Source organism: Ambystoma mexicanum, chromosome 11 (assembly GCF_040938575.1).
Source record: "Ambystoma mexicanum isolate Mex_15411 chromosome 11, UKY_AmexF1_1, whole genome shotgun sequence".
Taxonomy (NCBI): domain Eukaryota; kingdom Metazoa; phylum Chordata; class Amphibia; order Caudata; family Ambystomatidae; genus Ambystoma; species Ambystoma mexicanum.
The window spans coordinates 821,767,626-821,781,221 of record NC_090934.1 but is presented as its reverse complement, the minus strand read 5'-3'; the positions used below and the strand labels follow the sequence as shown (position 1 = coordinate 821,781,221).

Here is a 13,596-nt window from a genome sequence, read left to right as displayed (position 1 = left end):
TACTTCCCCCAAGTTCTCTTGGTGCACTCTGCTGCCCTCTTTTAACAGAAGAATGCAACTGCAGGTCTTGCTTCTCAGCAAGGTACCTACATATAGAATCCTTGGTGCACTCTTGCTAAATCTGCTGGAATGTGTCTTCTATTGTGCCCAGGGTGGTTGTGTATTTGGGGACTCAGGGAAGCAAGGGAGCAGTCTAATGCACTGCAGTGCTAAGAGAGGCATGCCTTTTTCAGAAAAAAGTTCAGGTTTTCTGCCAATCAGAAAAAAATAGCAATGCAATCAGGCCAAAGGCAGAACACACATGCCAGTGAGTCTCTGTGGCGCAATTGGTTAGCGCGTTCGGCTGTTAACCGAAAAGACGCTGCTGTTTTGGGCACAAAGACACAGAGTGTTCCACTCAGTAAACCTGAATCATTTCTCCCGTGTTCTCTGGGTTCAGCCTACTGTCCCCTTTTAACACAAGTGCGCAACTGTGGCTTTCTCCTCATAGCAAGTTATGCCTACACAGAGGGCATTTGGTGCACTGTTGATGGGCTCTGTCCTCTACTAAATCCCCTGTGTTTGTGGATTACGGGAGGTAGGGAAGTGCTTGATACCCTGATTTGCTGTGGGAAATAGAGCTATTTTAGAAATATTTTCAGGTTGCCTGGGGAGCATGAGCAAACAGCACACCAATCAGGCCCCAGTATAAGCACTGTATGAGTCTCTGTGGCGCAATCGGTTAGCGCGTTCGGCTGTTAACCGAAAGGTTGGTGGTTCAAGCCCACCCAGGGACGATGCATTTTGGCTCAAAAATTCAGCATGACCAACTATGAACTTCTGTTTACCTCTCGCAGGTCTCGTCTGCTGACGTCCAAAAAATCCAATCAACTGCAAGCAATTCTTCTCGCTTGCTTTAGTTTTTCAAAACTTGCCATTCAATTCATAAACATCAAGACTTCATGGGAAGGGTTTGGCTGCAGCGTGTACTGATGCACAGAAGGAAGCTAACCTAGCCAGTCTACTTAAAGAAGCAATGAGGCTCTGCAGGTGCATGTACGTCTCCTACCTTTATTCTGTCATCAGACACACCAGGTGGACTGCCACAAGGACCTCGTGGCGCAATGCGCGTCTGACTCCAGATCAGAAGTTTGTGTGTTCAAATCACGTCGGGGTCATACTTCCTTTTCCCACTCTGAAATATAAAATTGCTCTTCAGTATCTCGTTATTTCAACCTGACTGCATCTTTGTGCTCTGGGCCTAGTTGTTCTGGCGTTTCGAATGTAAGCTTTGCAGCAGGGAAGTATCATATTGACAGACACCCATGAAGGACATGGTCAACCTTTAAAGCAGGCCAATCTCTATGTTTTACTGGATGCAGCAGAAGTATTTCCTCTTTACCATCTCTTCAAGTGGGCCTGACTGATGTGCTGTTTTGTGCACGCTACGTGGGCTTTGTAAAGCATACCTCTGCCATTTGCATGGCCTCCTAGCGCTGTCAATATTTTCGTGTAATCGCTGAATGCTGCACTGTCCTGGGAACTCTAGGTGTGACTAAAGGATATATGCTGGGGCCCCGAAAGGGGGTCGGCAGTCTAGTGGCAATGCCCATCACTTTGCAGTTTGGGTTTGTGAGTTCAGGTACCGGTCTGGTGTCGGAAACCTGTAAGCGCCCTCCCAATCAACTGTCGGTCCTGGATTGTGAGGATTTCCCCTTATACTGGTCTCAGTAGACACATTTCCATTTTACTTTTTCACTCTCGCATTGCCTATTTCTCTCTCTCTCATAGATACATTATAGACAAGAGAGACATTGTCAGCGAGAGGGCTTCACAGCACCTTCCCCCATTTCCCTAAGTGCATTGCAAGGGGCTCTGGGAGGCGTGCACATTTGTCTGAAACACAAAGATCCACTGGCAATAAAAAGCGTAGGTCCCTAGTTTGCATTTCTTAGAATTTGAGGTGACACTCAGAGTTGTCTCGGGCGTGACTGTACCTTTCATAGGAGATGTGCTAATCCCCAAACCCTCTTCCTTTGTCCCAGTAATCTGTCTTAGTGCCTCTAGCAAGTTGTTTTCTGAAACAAAGCTTACCTGAACATCCTGTAAAATTGGTAACTTTTCAGTAGCAGTACAGTGCAGTATATAGCATTCCTGTTGCGCACAGCATCTAGATCCAAAAATTGCTTACTCTACCCCAGAAATTAGAATTCACCCAGTCAAACAGAGGGATCTATAAAGAGCATGGCAAGTAGTTAACATAAGCTACTTCCCCCAAGTTCTCTTGGTGCACTCTGCTGCCCTCTTTTAACAGAAGAATGCAACTGCAGGTCTTGCTTCTCAGCAAGGTACCTACATATAGAATCCTTGGTGCACTCTTGCTAAATCTGCTGGAATGTGTCTTCTATTGTGCCCAGGGTGGTTGTGTATTTGGGGACTCAGGGAAGCAAGGGAGCAGTCTAATGCACTGCAGTGCTAAGAGAGGCATGCCTTTTTCAGAAAAAAAGTTCAGGTTTTCTGCCAATCAGAAAAAAATAGCAATGCAATCAGGCCAAAGGCAGAACACACATGCCAGTGAGTCTCTGTGGCGCAATTGGTTAGCGCATTCGGCTGTTAACCGAAAAGACGCTGCTGTTTTTGGCACAAAGACACAGAGTGTTCCACTCAGTAAACCTGAGTCATTTCTCCCGTGTTCTCTGGGTTCAGCCTACTGTCCCCTTTTAACACAAGTGCGCAACTGTGGCTTTCTCCTCATAGCAAGTTATGCCTACACAGAGGACATTTGGTGCACTGTTGATGGGCTCTGTCCTCTACTAAATCCCCTGTGTTTGTGGATTAGGGGAGGTAGGGAAGTGCTTGATATCCTGATTTGCTGTGGGAAATAGAGCTATTTTAGAAATATTTTCAGGTTGCCTGGGAAGCATAAGCAAACAGCACACCAATCAGGCCCCAGTGTAAGCACTACATGAGTCTCTGTGGCGCAATCGTTTAGCGCGTTCGGCTGTTAACCGAAAGGTTGGTGGTTCAAGCCCACCCAGGGACGATGCATTTTGGCTCAAAAATTCAGCATGACCAACTATGAACTTCTGTTTACCTCTCGCAGGTCTCGTCTGCTGACGTCCAAAAAATCCAATAAACTGTAAGCAATTCTTCTCGCTTGCTTTAATTTTTCAAAACTTGCCATTCAATTGTTAAACATCAAGACTTCATGGGAAGGGTTTGGCTGCAGCGTATACTGATGCACAGAAGGAAGATATCCTAGCCAGTCTACCTAAAGAAGCAATGAGGCTCTGCAGGTGCATGTACGTCTCCTACCTTTATTCTGTCATCAGACACACCAGGTGGACTGCCACAAGGACCTCGTGGCGCAATGGTAGCGTGTCTGACTCCAGATCAGAAGGTTGCGTGTTCAAATCACGTCGGGGTCATATTTGCTTTTCCCACTCTGAAATATAAAATTGCTCTTCAGTATCTCGTTATTTCAACCTGACTGCATCTTTGTGCTCTGGGCCTAGTTGTTCTGGCGTTTCGAATGTAAGCTTTGCAGCAGGGAAGTATCATATTGACAGACACCCATGAAGGACATGGTCAACCTTTAAAGCAGGCCAATCTCTATGTTTTACTGGATGCAGCAGAAGTATTTCATCTTTACCATCTCTTCAAGTGGGCCTGACTGATGTGCTGTTTTGTGCACGCTACGTGGGCTTTGTAAAGCATACCTCTGCCATTTGCATGGCCTCCTAGCGCTGTCAATATTTTCGTGTAATCGCTGAATGCTGCACTGTCCTGGGAACTCTAGGTGTGACTAAAGGATATATGCTGGGGCCCCGAAAGGGGGTCGGCAGTCTAGTGGCAATGCCCATCACTTTGCAGTTTGGGTTTGTGAGTTCAGGTACCGGTCTGGTGTCGGAAACCTGTAAGCGCCCTCCCAATCAACTGTCGGTCCTGGATTGTGAGGATTTCCCCTTATACTGGTCTCAGTAGACACATTTCCATTTTACTTTTTCACTCTCGCATTGCCTATTTCTCTCTCTCTCATAGTTACATTATAGACAAGAGAGACATTGTCAGCGAGAGGGCTTCACAGCACCTTCCCCCCTTTCCCTAAGTGCATTGCAAGGGGCTCTGGGAGGCGTGCACATTTGTCTGAAACACAAAGATCCACTGGCAATAAAAAGCGTAGGTCCCTAGTTTGCATTTCTTAGAATTTGAGGTGACACTCAGAGTTGTCTCGGGCGTGACTGTACCTTTCATAGGAGATGTGCTAATCCCCAAACCCTCTTCCTTCGTCCCAGTAATCTGTCTTAGTGCCTCTAGCAAGTTGTTTTCTGAAACAAAGCTTACCTGAACATCCTGTAAAATTGGTAACTTTTCAGGAGCAGTACAGTGCAGTATATAGCATTCCTGTTGCACACAGCATCTAGATCCAAAAATTGCTTACTCTACCCCAGAAATTAGAATTCACCCAGTCAAACAGAGGGATCTATAAAGAGCATGGCAAGTAATTAACATAAGCTACTTCCCCCAAGTTCTCTTGGTGCACTCTGCTGCCCACTTTTAACAGAAGAATGCAACTGCAGGTCTTGCTTCTCAGCAAGGTACCTACATATAGAATCCTTGGTGCACTCTTGCTAAATCTGCTGGAATGTGTCTTCTATTGTGCACAAGGTGGTTGTGTATTTGGGGACTCAGGGAAGCAAGGGAGCAGTCTAATGCACTGCAGTGCTAAGAGAGGCATGCCTTTTTCAGAAAAAAGTTCAGGTTTTCTGCCAATCAGAAAAAAATAGCAATGCAATCAGGCCAAAGGCAGAACACACATGCCAGTGAGTCTCTGTGGCGCAATTGGTTAGCGCGTTCGGCTGTTAACCGAAAAGACGCAGCTGTTTTGGGCACAAAGACACAGAGTGTTCCACTCAGTAAACCTGAGTCATTTCTCCCGTGTTCTCTGGGTTCAGCCTACTGTCCCCTTTTAACACAAGTGCGCAACTGTGGCTTTCTCCTCATAGCAAGTTATGCCTACACAGAGGGCATTTGGTGCACTGTTGATGGGCTCTGTCCTCTACTAAATCCCCTGTGTTTGTGGATTACGGGAGGTAGGGAAGTGCTTGATACCCTGATTTGCTGTGGGAAATAGAGCTATTTTAGAAATATTTTCAGGTTGCCTGGGGAGCATAAGCAAACACCACACCAATCAGGCCCCAGTGTAAGCACTGCATGAGTCTCTGTGGCGCAATCGGTTAGCGCGTTCGGCTGTTAACCAAAAGGTTGGTGGTTCAAGCCCGCCCAGGGACGGCGCATTTTGGCTCAAAAATTCAGCGTGACCAACTATGGACTTCTGTTTACCTCTCGCAGGTCTCGTCTGCTGACGTCCAAAAAATCCAATAAACTGCAAGCAATTCTTCTCGCTTGCTTTAGTTTTTCAAAACTTGCCATTCAATTCATAAACATCAAGACTTCATGGGAAGGGTTTGGCTGCAGCGTGTACTGATGCACAGAAGGAAGCTATCCTAGCCAGTCTACTTAAAGAAGCAATGAGGCTCTGCAGGTGCATGTACGTCTCCTACCTTTATTCTGTCATCAGACACACCAGGTGGACTGCCACAAGGACCTCGTGGCGCAATGGTAGCTCGTCTGACTCCAGATCAGAAGGTTTCGTGTTCAAGTCACGTCGGGGTCATATTTGCTTTTCCCACTCTGAAATATAAAATTGCTCTTCAGTATCTCGTTATTTCAACCTGACTGCATCTTTGTGCTCTGGGCCTAGTTGTTCTGGCGTTTCGAATGTAAACTTTGCAGCAGGGAAGTATCATATTGACAGACACCCATGAAGGACATGGTCAACCTTTAAAGCAGGCCAATCTCTATGTTTTACTGGATGCAGCAGAAGTATTTCCTCTTTACCATCTCTTCAAGTGGGCCTGACTGATGTGCTGTTTTGTGCACGCTACGTGGGCTTTGTAAAGCATACCTCTGCCATTTGCATGGCCTCCTAGCGCTGTCAATATTTTCGTGTAATCGCTGAATGCTGCACTGTCCTGGGAACTCTAGGTGTGACTAAAGGATATATGCTGGGGCCCCAAAAGGGGGTCGGCAGTCTAGTGGCAATGCCCATCACTTTGCAGTTTGGGTTTGTGAGTTCAGGTACCGGTCTGGTGTCGGAAACCTGTAAGCGCCCTCCCAATCAACTGTCGGTCCTGGATTGTGAGGATTTCCCCTTATACTGGTCTCAGTAGACACATTTCCATTTTACTTTTTCACTCTCGAATTGCCTATTTCTCTCTCTCTCATAGATACATTATAGACAAGAGAGACATTGTCAGCGAGAGGGCTTCACAGCACCTTCCCCCATTTCCCTAAGTGCATTGCAAGGGGCTCTGGGAGGCGTGCACATTTGTCTGAAACACAAAGATCCACTGGCAATAAAAAGCGTAGGTCCCTAGTTTGCATTTCTTAGAATTTGAGGTGACACTCAGAGTTGTCTCGGGCGTGACTGTACCTTTCATAGGAGATGTGCTAATCCCCAAACCCTCTTCCTTTGTCCCAGTAATCTGTCTTAGTGCCTCTAGCAAGTTGTTTTCTGAAACAAAGCTTACCTGAACATCCTGTAAAATTGGTAACTTTTCAGTAGCAGTACAGTGCAGTATATAGCATTCCTGTTGCGCACAGCATCTAGATCCAAAAATTGCTTACTCTACCCCAGAAATTAGAATTCACCCAGTCAAACAGAGGGATCTATAAAGAGCATGGCAAGTAGTTAACATAAGCTACTTCCCCCAAGTTCTCTTGGTGCACTCTGCTGCCCTCTTTTAACAGAAGAATGCAACTGCAGGTCTTGCTTCTCAGCAAGGTACCTACATATAGAATCCTTGGTGCACTCTTGCTAAATCTGCTGGAATGTGTCTTCTATTGTGCCCAGGGTGGTTGTGTATTTGGGGACTCAGGGAAGCAAGGGAGCAGTCTAATGCACTTCAGTGCTAAGAGAGGCATGCCTTTTTCAGAAAAAAGTTCAGGTTTTCTGCCAATCAGAAAAAAATAGCAATGCAATCAGGCCAAAGACAGAACACACATGCCAGTGAGTCTCTGTGGCGCAATTGGTTAGCGCGTTCGGCTTTTAACCGAAAAGACGCTGCTGTTTTTGGCACAAAGACACAGAGTGTTCCACTCAGTAAACCTGAGTCATTTCTCCCGTGTTCTCTGGGTTCAGCCTACTGTCCCCTTTTAACACAAGTGCGCAACTGTGGCTTTCTCCTCATAGCAAGTTATGCCTATACAGAGGACATTTGGTGCACTGTTGATGGGCTCTGTCCTCTACTAAATCCCCTGTGTTTGTGGATTAGGGGAGGTAGGGAAGTGCTTGATACCCTGATTTGCTGTGGGAAAAAGAGCTATTTTAGAAATATTTTCAGGTTGCCTGGGAAGCATAAGCAAACAGCACACCAATCAGGCCCCTGTGTGAGAACTGCATGAGTCTCTGTGGCGCAATCGGTTAGCGCGTTCGGCTGTTAACCGAAAGGTTGGTGGTTCAAGCCCACCCAGGGACGGTGCATTTTGGCTCAAAAATTCAGCATGACCAACTATGAACTTCTGTTTACCTCTCGCAGGTCTCGTCTGCTGACGTCCAAAAAATCCAATAAACTGCAAGCAATTCTTCTCGCTTGCTTTAGTTTTTCAAAACTTGCCATTCAATTCATAAACATCAAGACTTCATGCGAAGGGTTTGGCTGCAGCGTGTACTGATGCACAGAAGGAAGCTATCCTAGCCAGTCTACTTAAAGAAGCAATGAGGCTCTGCAGGTGCATGTACGTCTCCTACCTTTATTCTGTCATCAGACACACCAGGTGGAGTGCCGCATGGACCTCGTGGCGCAATGGTAGCGCGTCTGACTCCAGATCCGAAGGTTTCGTGTTCAAATCACGTCGGGCTCATATTTGCTTTTCCCACTCTGAAATATAAAATTGCTCTTCAGTATCTCGTTATTTCAACCTGACTGCATCTTTGTGCTCTGGGCCTAGTTGTTCTGGCGTTTCGAATGTAAACTTTGCAGCAGGGAAGTATCATATTGACAGACACCCATGAAGGACATGGTCAAGCTTTAAAGCAGGCCAATCTCTATGTTTTACTGGATGCAGCAGAAGTATTTCCTCTTTACCATCTCTTCAAGTGGGCCTGACTGATGTGCTGTTTTGTGCACGCTACGTGGGCTTTGTAAAGCATACCTCTGCCATTTGCATGGCCTCCTAGCGCTGTCAATATTTTCGTGTAATCGCTGAATGCTGCACTGTCCTGGGAACTCTAGGTGTGACTAAAGGATATATGCTGGGGCCCCGAAAGGGGGTCGGCAGTCTAGTGGCAATGCCCATCACTTTGCAGTTTGGGTTTGTGAGTTCAGGTACCGGTCTGGTGTCGGAAACCTGTAAGCGCCCTCCCAATCATCTGTCGGTCCTGGATTGTGAGGATGTCCCCTTATACTGGTCTCAGTAGACACATTTCCATTTTACTTTTTCACTCTCGCATTGCCTATTTCTCTCTCTCTCATAGATACATTATAGACAAGAGAGACATTGTCAGTGAGAGGGCTTCACAGCACCTTCCCCCATTTCCCTAAGTGCATTGCTAGGGGCTCTGGGAGGCGTGCACATTTGTCTGAAACACAAAGATCCACTGGCAATAAAAAGCGTAGGTCCCTAGTTTGCATTTCTTAGAATTTGAGGTGACACTCAGAGTTGTCTCGGGCGTGACTGTACCTTTCATAGGAGATGTGCTAATCCCAAAACCCTCTTCCTTTGTCCCAGTAATCTGTCTTAGTGCCTCTAGCAAGTTGTTTTCTGAAACAAAGCTTACCTGAACATCCTGTAAAATTGGTAACTTTTCAGTAGCAGTACAGTGCAGTATATAGCATTCCTGTTGCGCACAGCATCTAGATCCAAAAGCTGCTTACTCTACCCCAGAAATTAGAATTCACCCAGTCAAACAGAGGGATCTATAAAGAGCATGGCAAGTAGTTAACATAAGCTACTTCCCCCAAGTTCTCTCGGTGCACTCTGCTGCCCTCTTTTAACAGAAGAATGCAACTGCAGCTCTTGCTTCTCAGCAAGGTACCTACATATAGAATCCTTGGTGCACTCTTGCTAAATCTTTTGGAATGTGTTTTCTATTGTGCCCAGGGTGGTTGTGTATTTGGGGACTCAGGGAAGCAAGGGAGCAGTCTAATGCACTGCAGTGCTAAGAGAGGCATGCCTTTTTCAGAAAAAAGTTCAGGTTTTCTGCCAATCAGAAAAAAATAGCAATGCAATCAGTCCAAAGGCAGAACACACATGCCAGTGAGTCTCTGTGGCGCAATTGGTTAGCGCGTTCGGCTGTTAACCGAAAAGACGCTGCTGTTTTGGGCACAAAGACACAGAGTGTTCCACTCAGTAAACCTGAGTCATTTCTCCCGTGTTCTCTGGGTTCAGCCTACTGTCCCCTTTTAACACAAGTGCGCAACTGTGGCTTTCTCCTCATTGCAAGTTATGCCTACACAGAGGACATTTGGTGCACTGTTGATGGGCTCTGTCCTCTACTAAATCCCCTGTGTTTGTGGATTAGGGGAGGTAGGGAAGTGCTTGATACCCTGATTTGCTGTGGGAAAAAGAGCTGTTTTAGAAATATTTTCAGGTTGCCTGGGAAGCATAAGCAAACAGCACACCAATCAGGCCCCAGTGTAAGCACTGCATGAGTCTCTGTGGCGCAATCGGTTACGGCTGTTAACCGAAAGGTTGGTGGTTCAAGCCCACCCAGGGACGATGCATTTTGGCTCAAAAATTCAGCATGACCAACTATGGACTTCTGTTTACCTCTCGCAGGTCTCGTCTGCTGACGTCCAAAAAATCCAATAAACTGCAAGCAATTCTTCTCGCTTGCTTTAGTTTTTCAAAACTTGCCATTCAATTCATAAACATCAAGACTTCATGGGAAGGGTTTGGCTGCAGCGTGTACTGATGCACAGAAGGAAGCTATCCTAGCCAGTCTACCTAAAGAAGCAATGAGGCTCTGCAGGTCCATGTACCCCTCCTGTATTCTGTCATCAGACACACCAGGTGGAGTGCCGCATGGACCTCGTGGCGCAATGGTAGCGCGTCTGACTCCAGATCCGAAGGTTTCGTGTTCAAATCACGTCGGGGTCATATTTGCTTTTCCCACTCTGAAATATAAAATTGCTCTTCAGTATCTCGTTATTTCAACCTGACTGCATCTTTGTGCTCTGGGCCTAGTTGTTCTGGCGTTTCGAATGTAAACTTTGCAGCAGGGAAGTATCATATTGACAGACACCCATGAAGGACATGGTCAACCTTTAAAGCAGGCCAATCTCTATGTTTTACTGGAAGCAGCAGAAGTATTTCCTCTTTACCATCTCTTCAAGTGGGCCTGACTGATGTGCTGTTTTGTGCACGCTACGTGGGCTTTGTAAAGCATACCTCTGCCATTTGCATGGCCTCCTAGCGCTGTCAATATTTTCGTGTAATCGCTGAATGCTGCACTGTCCTGGGAACTCTAGGTGTGACTAAAGGATATATGCTGGGGCCCCGAAAGGGGGTCGGCAGTCTAGTGGCAATTCCCATCACCTTGCAGTTTGGGTTTGTGAGTTCAGGTACCGGTCTGGTGTCGGAAACCTGTAAGCGCCCTCCCAATCAACTGTCGGTCCTGGATTGTGAGGATTTCCCCTTATACTGGTCTCAGTAGACACATTTCCATTTTACTTTTTCACTCTCGCATTGCCTATTTCTCTCTCTCTCATAGATACATTATAGACAAGAGAGACATTGTCAGCGAGAGGGCTTCACAGCACCTTCCCCCATTTCCCTAAGTGCATTGCTAGGGGCTCTGGGAGGCGTGCACATTTGTCTGAAACACAAAGATCCACTGGCAATAAAAAGCGTAGGTCCCTAGTTTGCATTTCTTAGAATTTGAGGTGACACTCAGAGTTGTCTCGGGCGTGACTGTACCTTTCATAGGAGATGTGCTAATCCCAAAACCCTCTTCCTTTGTCCCAGTAATCTGTCTTAGTGCCTCTAGCAAGTTGTTTTCTGAAACAAAGCTTACCTGAACATCCTGTAAAATTGGTAACTTTTCAGTAGCAGTACAGTGCAGTATATAGCATTCCTGTTGCGCACAGCATCTAGATCCAAAAGCTGCTTACTCTACCCCAGAAATTAGAATTCACCCAGTCAAACAGAGGGATCTATAAAGAGCATGGCAAGTAGTTAACATAAGCTACTTACCCCAAGTTCTCTTGGTGCACTCTGCTGCCCTCTTTTAACAGAAGAATGCAACTGCAGCTCTTGCTTCTCAGCAAGGTACCTACATATAGAATCCTTGGTGCACTCTTGCTAAATCTGCTGGAATGTGTCTTCTATTGTGCTCAAGGTGGTTGTGTATTTGGGGACTCAGGGAAGCAAGGGAGCAGTCTAATGCACTGCAGTGCTAAGAGAGGCATGCCTTTTTCAGAAAAAAGTTCAGGTTTTCTGCCAATCAGAAAAAAATAGCAATGCAATCAGGCCAAAGGCAGAACACACATGCCAGTGAGTCTCTGTGGCGCAATTGGTTAGCGCGTTCGGCTGTTACCCGAAAAGACGCTGCTGTTTTGGGCACAAAGACACAGAGTGTTCCACTCAGTAAACCTGAGTCATTTCTCCCGTGTTCTCTGGGTTCAGCCTACTGTCCCCTTTTAACACAAGTGCGCAACTGTGGCTTTCTCCTCATAGCAAGTTATGCCTACACAGAGGGCATTTGGTGCACTGTTGATGGGCTCTGTCCTCTACTAAATCCCCTGTGTTTGTGGATTAGGGGAGGTAGGGAAGTGCTTGATACCCTGATTTGCTGTGGGAAATAGAGCTATTTTAGAAATATTTTCAGGTTGCCTGGGAAGCATAAGCAAACAGCACACCAATCAGGCCCCAGTGTAAGCACTGCATGAGTCTCTGTGGCGCAATCGGTAAGCGCGTTCGGCTGTTAACCGAAAGGTTGGTGGTTCAAGCCCACCCAGGGACGATGCATTTTGGCTCAAAAATTCAGCATGACCAACTATGAACTTCTGTTTACCTCTCGCAGGTCTCGTCTGCTGACGTCCAAAAAATCCAATAAACTGTAAGCAATTCTTCTCGCTTGCTTTAGTTTTTCAAAACTTGCCATTCAATTCATAAACATCAAGACTTCATGGGAAGGGTTTGGCTGCAGCGTGTACTGATGCACAGAAGGAAGCTATCCTAGCCAGTCTACCTAAAGAAGCCATGAGGCTCTGCAGGTGCATGTACGTCTCCTACCTTTATTCTGTCATCAGACACACCAGGTGGACTGCCACAAGGACCTCGTGGCGCAATGGTAGCGCGTCTGACTCCAGATCAGAAGGTTGCGTGTTCAAATCACGTCGGGGTCACATTTGCTTTTCCCACTCTGAAATACAAAATTGCTCTTCAGTATCTCGTTATTTCAACCTGACTGCATCTTTGTGCTCTGGGCCTAGTTGTTCTGGCGTTTCGAATGTAAACTTTGCAGCAGGGAAGTATCATATTGACAGACACCCATGAAGGACATGGTCAACCTTTAAAGCAGGCCAATCTCTATGTTTTACTGGATGCAGCAGAAGTATTTCCTCTTTACCATCTCTTCAAGTGGGCCTGACTGATGTGCTGTTTTGTGCACGCTACGTGGGCTTTGTAAAGCATACCTCTGCCATTTGCATGGCCTCCTAGCGCTGTCAATATTTTCGTGTAATCGCTGAATGCTGCACTGTCCTGGGAACTCTAGGTGTGACTAAAGGATATATGCTGGGGCCCCGAAAGGGGGTCGGCAGTCTAGTGGCAATGCCCATCACTTTGCAGTTTGGGTTTGTGAGTTCAGGTACCGGTCTGGTGTCGGAAACCTGTAAGCGCCCTCCCAATCAACTGTCGGTCCTGGATTGTGAGGATTTCCCCTTATACTGGTCTCAGTAGACACATTTCCATTTTACTTTTTCACTCTCGAATTGCCTATTTCTCTCTCTCTCATAGATACATTATAGACAAGAGAGACATTGTCAGCGAGAGGGCTTCACAGCACCTTCCCCCATTTCCCTAAGTGCATTGCAAGGGGCTCTGGGAGGCGTGCACATTTGTCTGAAACACAAAGATCCACTGGCAATAAAAAGCGTAGGTCCCTAGTTTGCATTTCTTAGAATTTGAGGTGACACTCAGAGTTGTCTCGGGCGTGACTGTACCTTTCATAGGAGATGTGCTAATCCCCAAACCCTCTTCCTTTGTCCCAGTAATCTGTCTTAGTGCATCTAGCAAGTTGTTTTCTGAAACAAAGCTTACCTGAACATCCTGTAAAATTGGTAACTTTTCAGTAGCAGTACAGTGCAGTATATAGCATTCCTGTTGCGCACAGCATCTAGATCCAAAAATTGCTTACTCTACCCCAGAAATTAGAATTCACCCAGTCAAACAGAGGGATCTATAAAGAGCATGGCAAGTAGTTAACATAAGCTACTTCCCCCAAGTTCTCTTGGTGCACTCTGCTGCCCTCTTTTAACAGAAGAATGCAACTGCAGGTCTTGCTTCTCAGCAAGGTACCTACATATAGAATCCTTGGTGCACTCTTGC

General features: G+C 46.3%; 7 non-coding genes across 7 annotated transcripts; all 7 read left to right on the top strand.

Moving 5' to 3' along the window:
- The first annotated feature begins 702 nt into the window (after positions 1-702).
- TRNAN-GUU (transfer RNA asparagine (anticodon GUU)) lies at positions 703-776 on the top strand. The gene has a single exon. It is a non-coding gene; the product is annotated as a tRNA-Asn (tRNA).
- Positions 777-2,948: 2,172 nt separating this feature from the next.
- TRNAN-GUU (transfer RNA asparagine (anticodon GUU)) lies at positions 2,949-3,022 on the top strand. The gene has a single exon. It is a non-coding gene; the product is annotated as a tRNA-Asn (tRNA).
- A 313-nt stretch (positions 3,023-3,335) lies between these two features.
- Positions 3,336-3,407, top strand: TRNAW-CCA (transfer RNA tryptophan (anticodon CCA)). Its single transcript has one exon. It is a non-coding gene; the product is annotated as a tRNA-Trp (tRNA).
- A 1,790-nt stretch (positions 3,408-5,197) lies between these two features.
- On the top strand, positions 5,198-5,271 carry TRNAN-GUU (transfer RNA asparagine (anticodon GUU)). The gene has a single exon. It is a non-coding gene; the product is annotated as a tRNA-Asn (tRNA).
- A 2,175-nt stretch (positions 5,272-7,446) lies between these two features.
- TRNAN-GUU (transfer RNA asparagine (anticodon GUU)) lies at positions 7,447-7,520 on the top strand. Its single transcript has one exon. It is a non-coding gene; the product is annotated as a tRNA-Asn (tRNA).
- A 4,413-nt stretch (positions 7,521-11,933) lies between these two features.
- Positions 11,934-12,007, top strand: TRNAN-GUU (transfer RNA asparagine (anticodon GUU)). The gene has a single exon. It is a non-coding gene; the product is annotated as a tRNA-Asn (tRNA).
- Positions 12,008-12,320: 313 nt separating this feature from the next.
- TRNAW-CCA (transfer RNA tryptophan (anticodon CCA)) lies at positions 12,321-12,392 on the top strand. Its single transcript has one exon. It is a non-coding gene; the product is annotated as a tRNA-Trp (tRNA).
- The last annotated feature ends 1,204 nt before the right edge of the window (positions 12,393-13,596 follow it).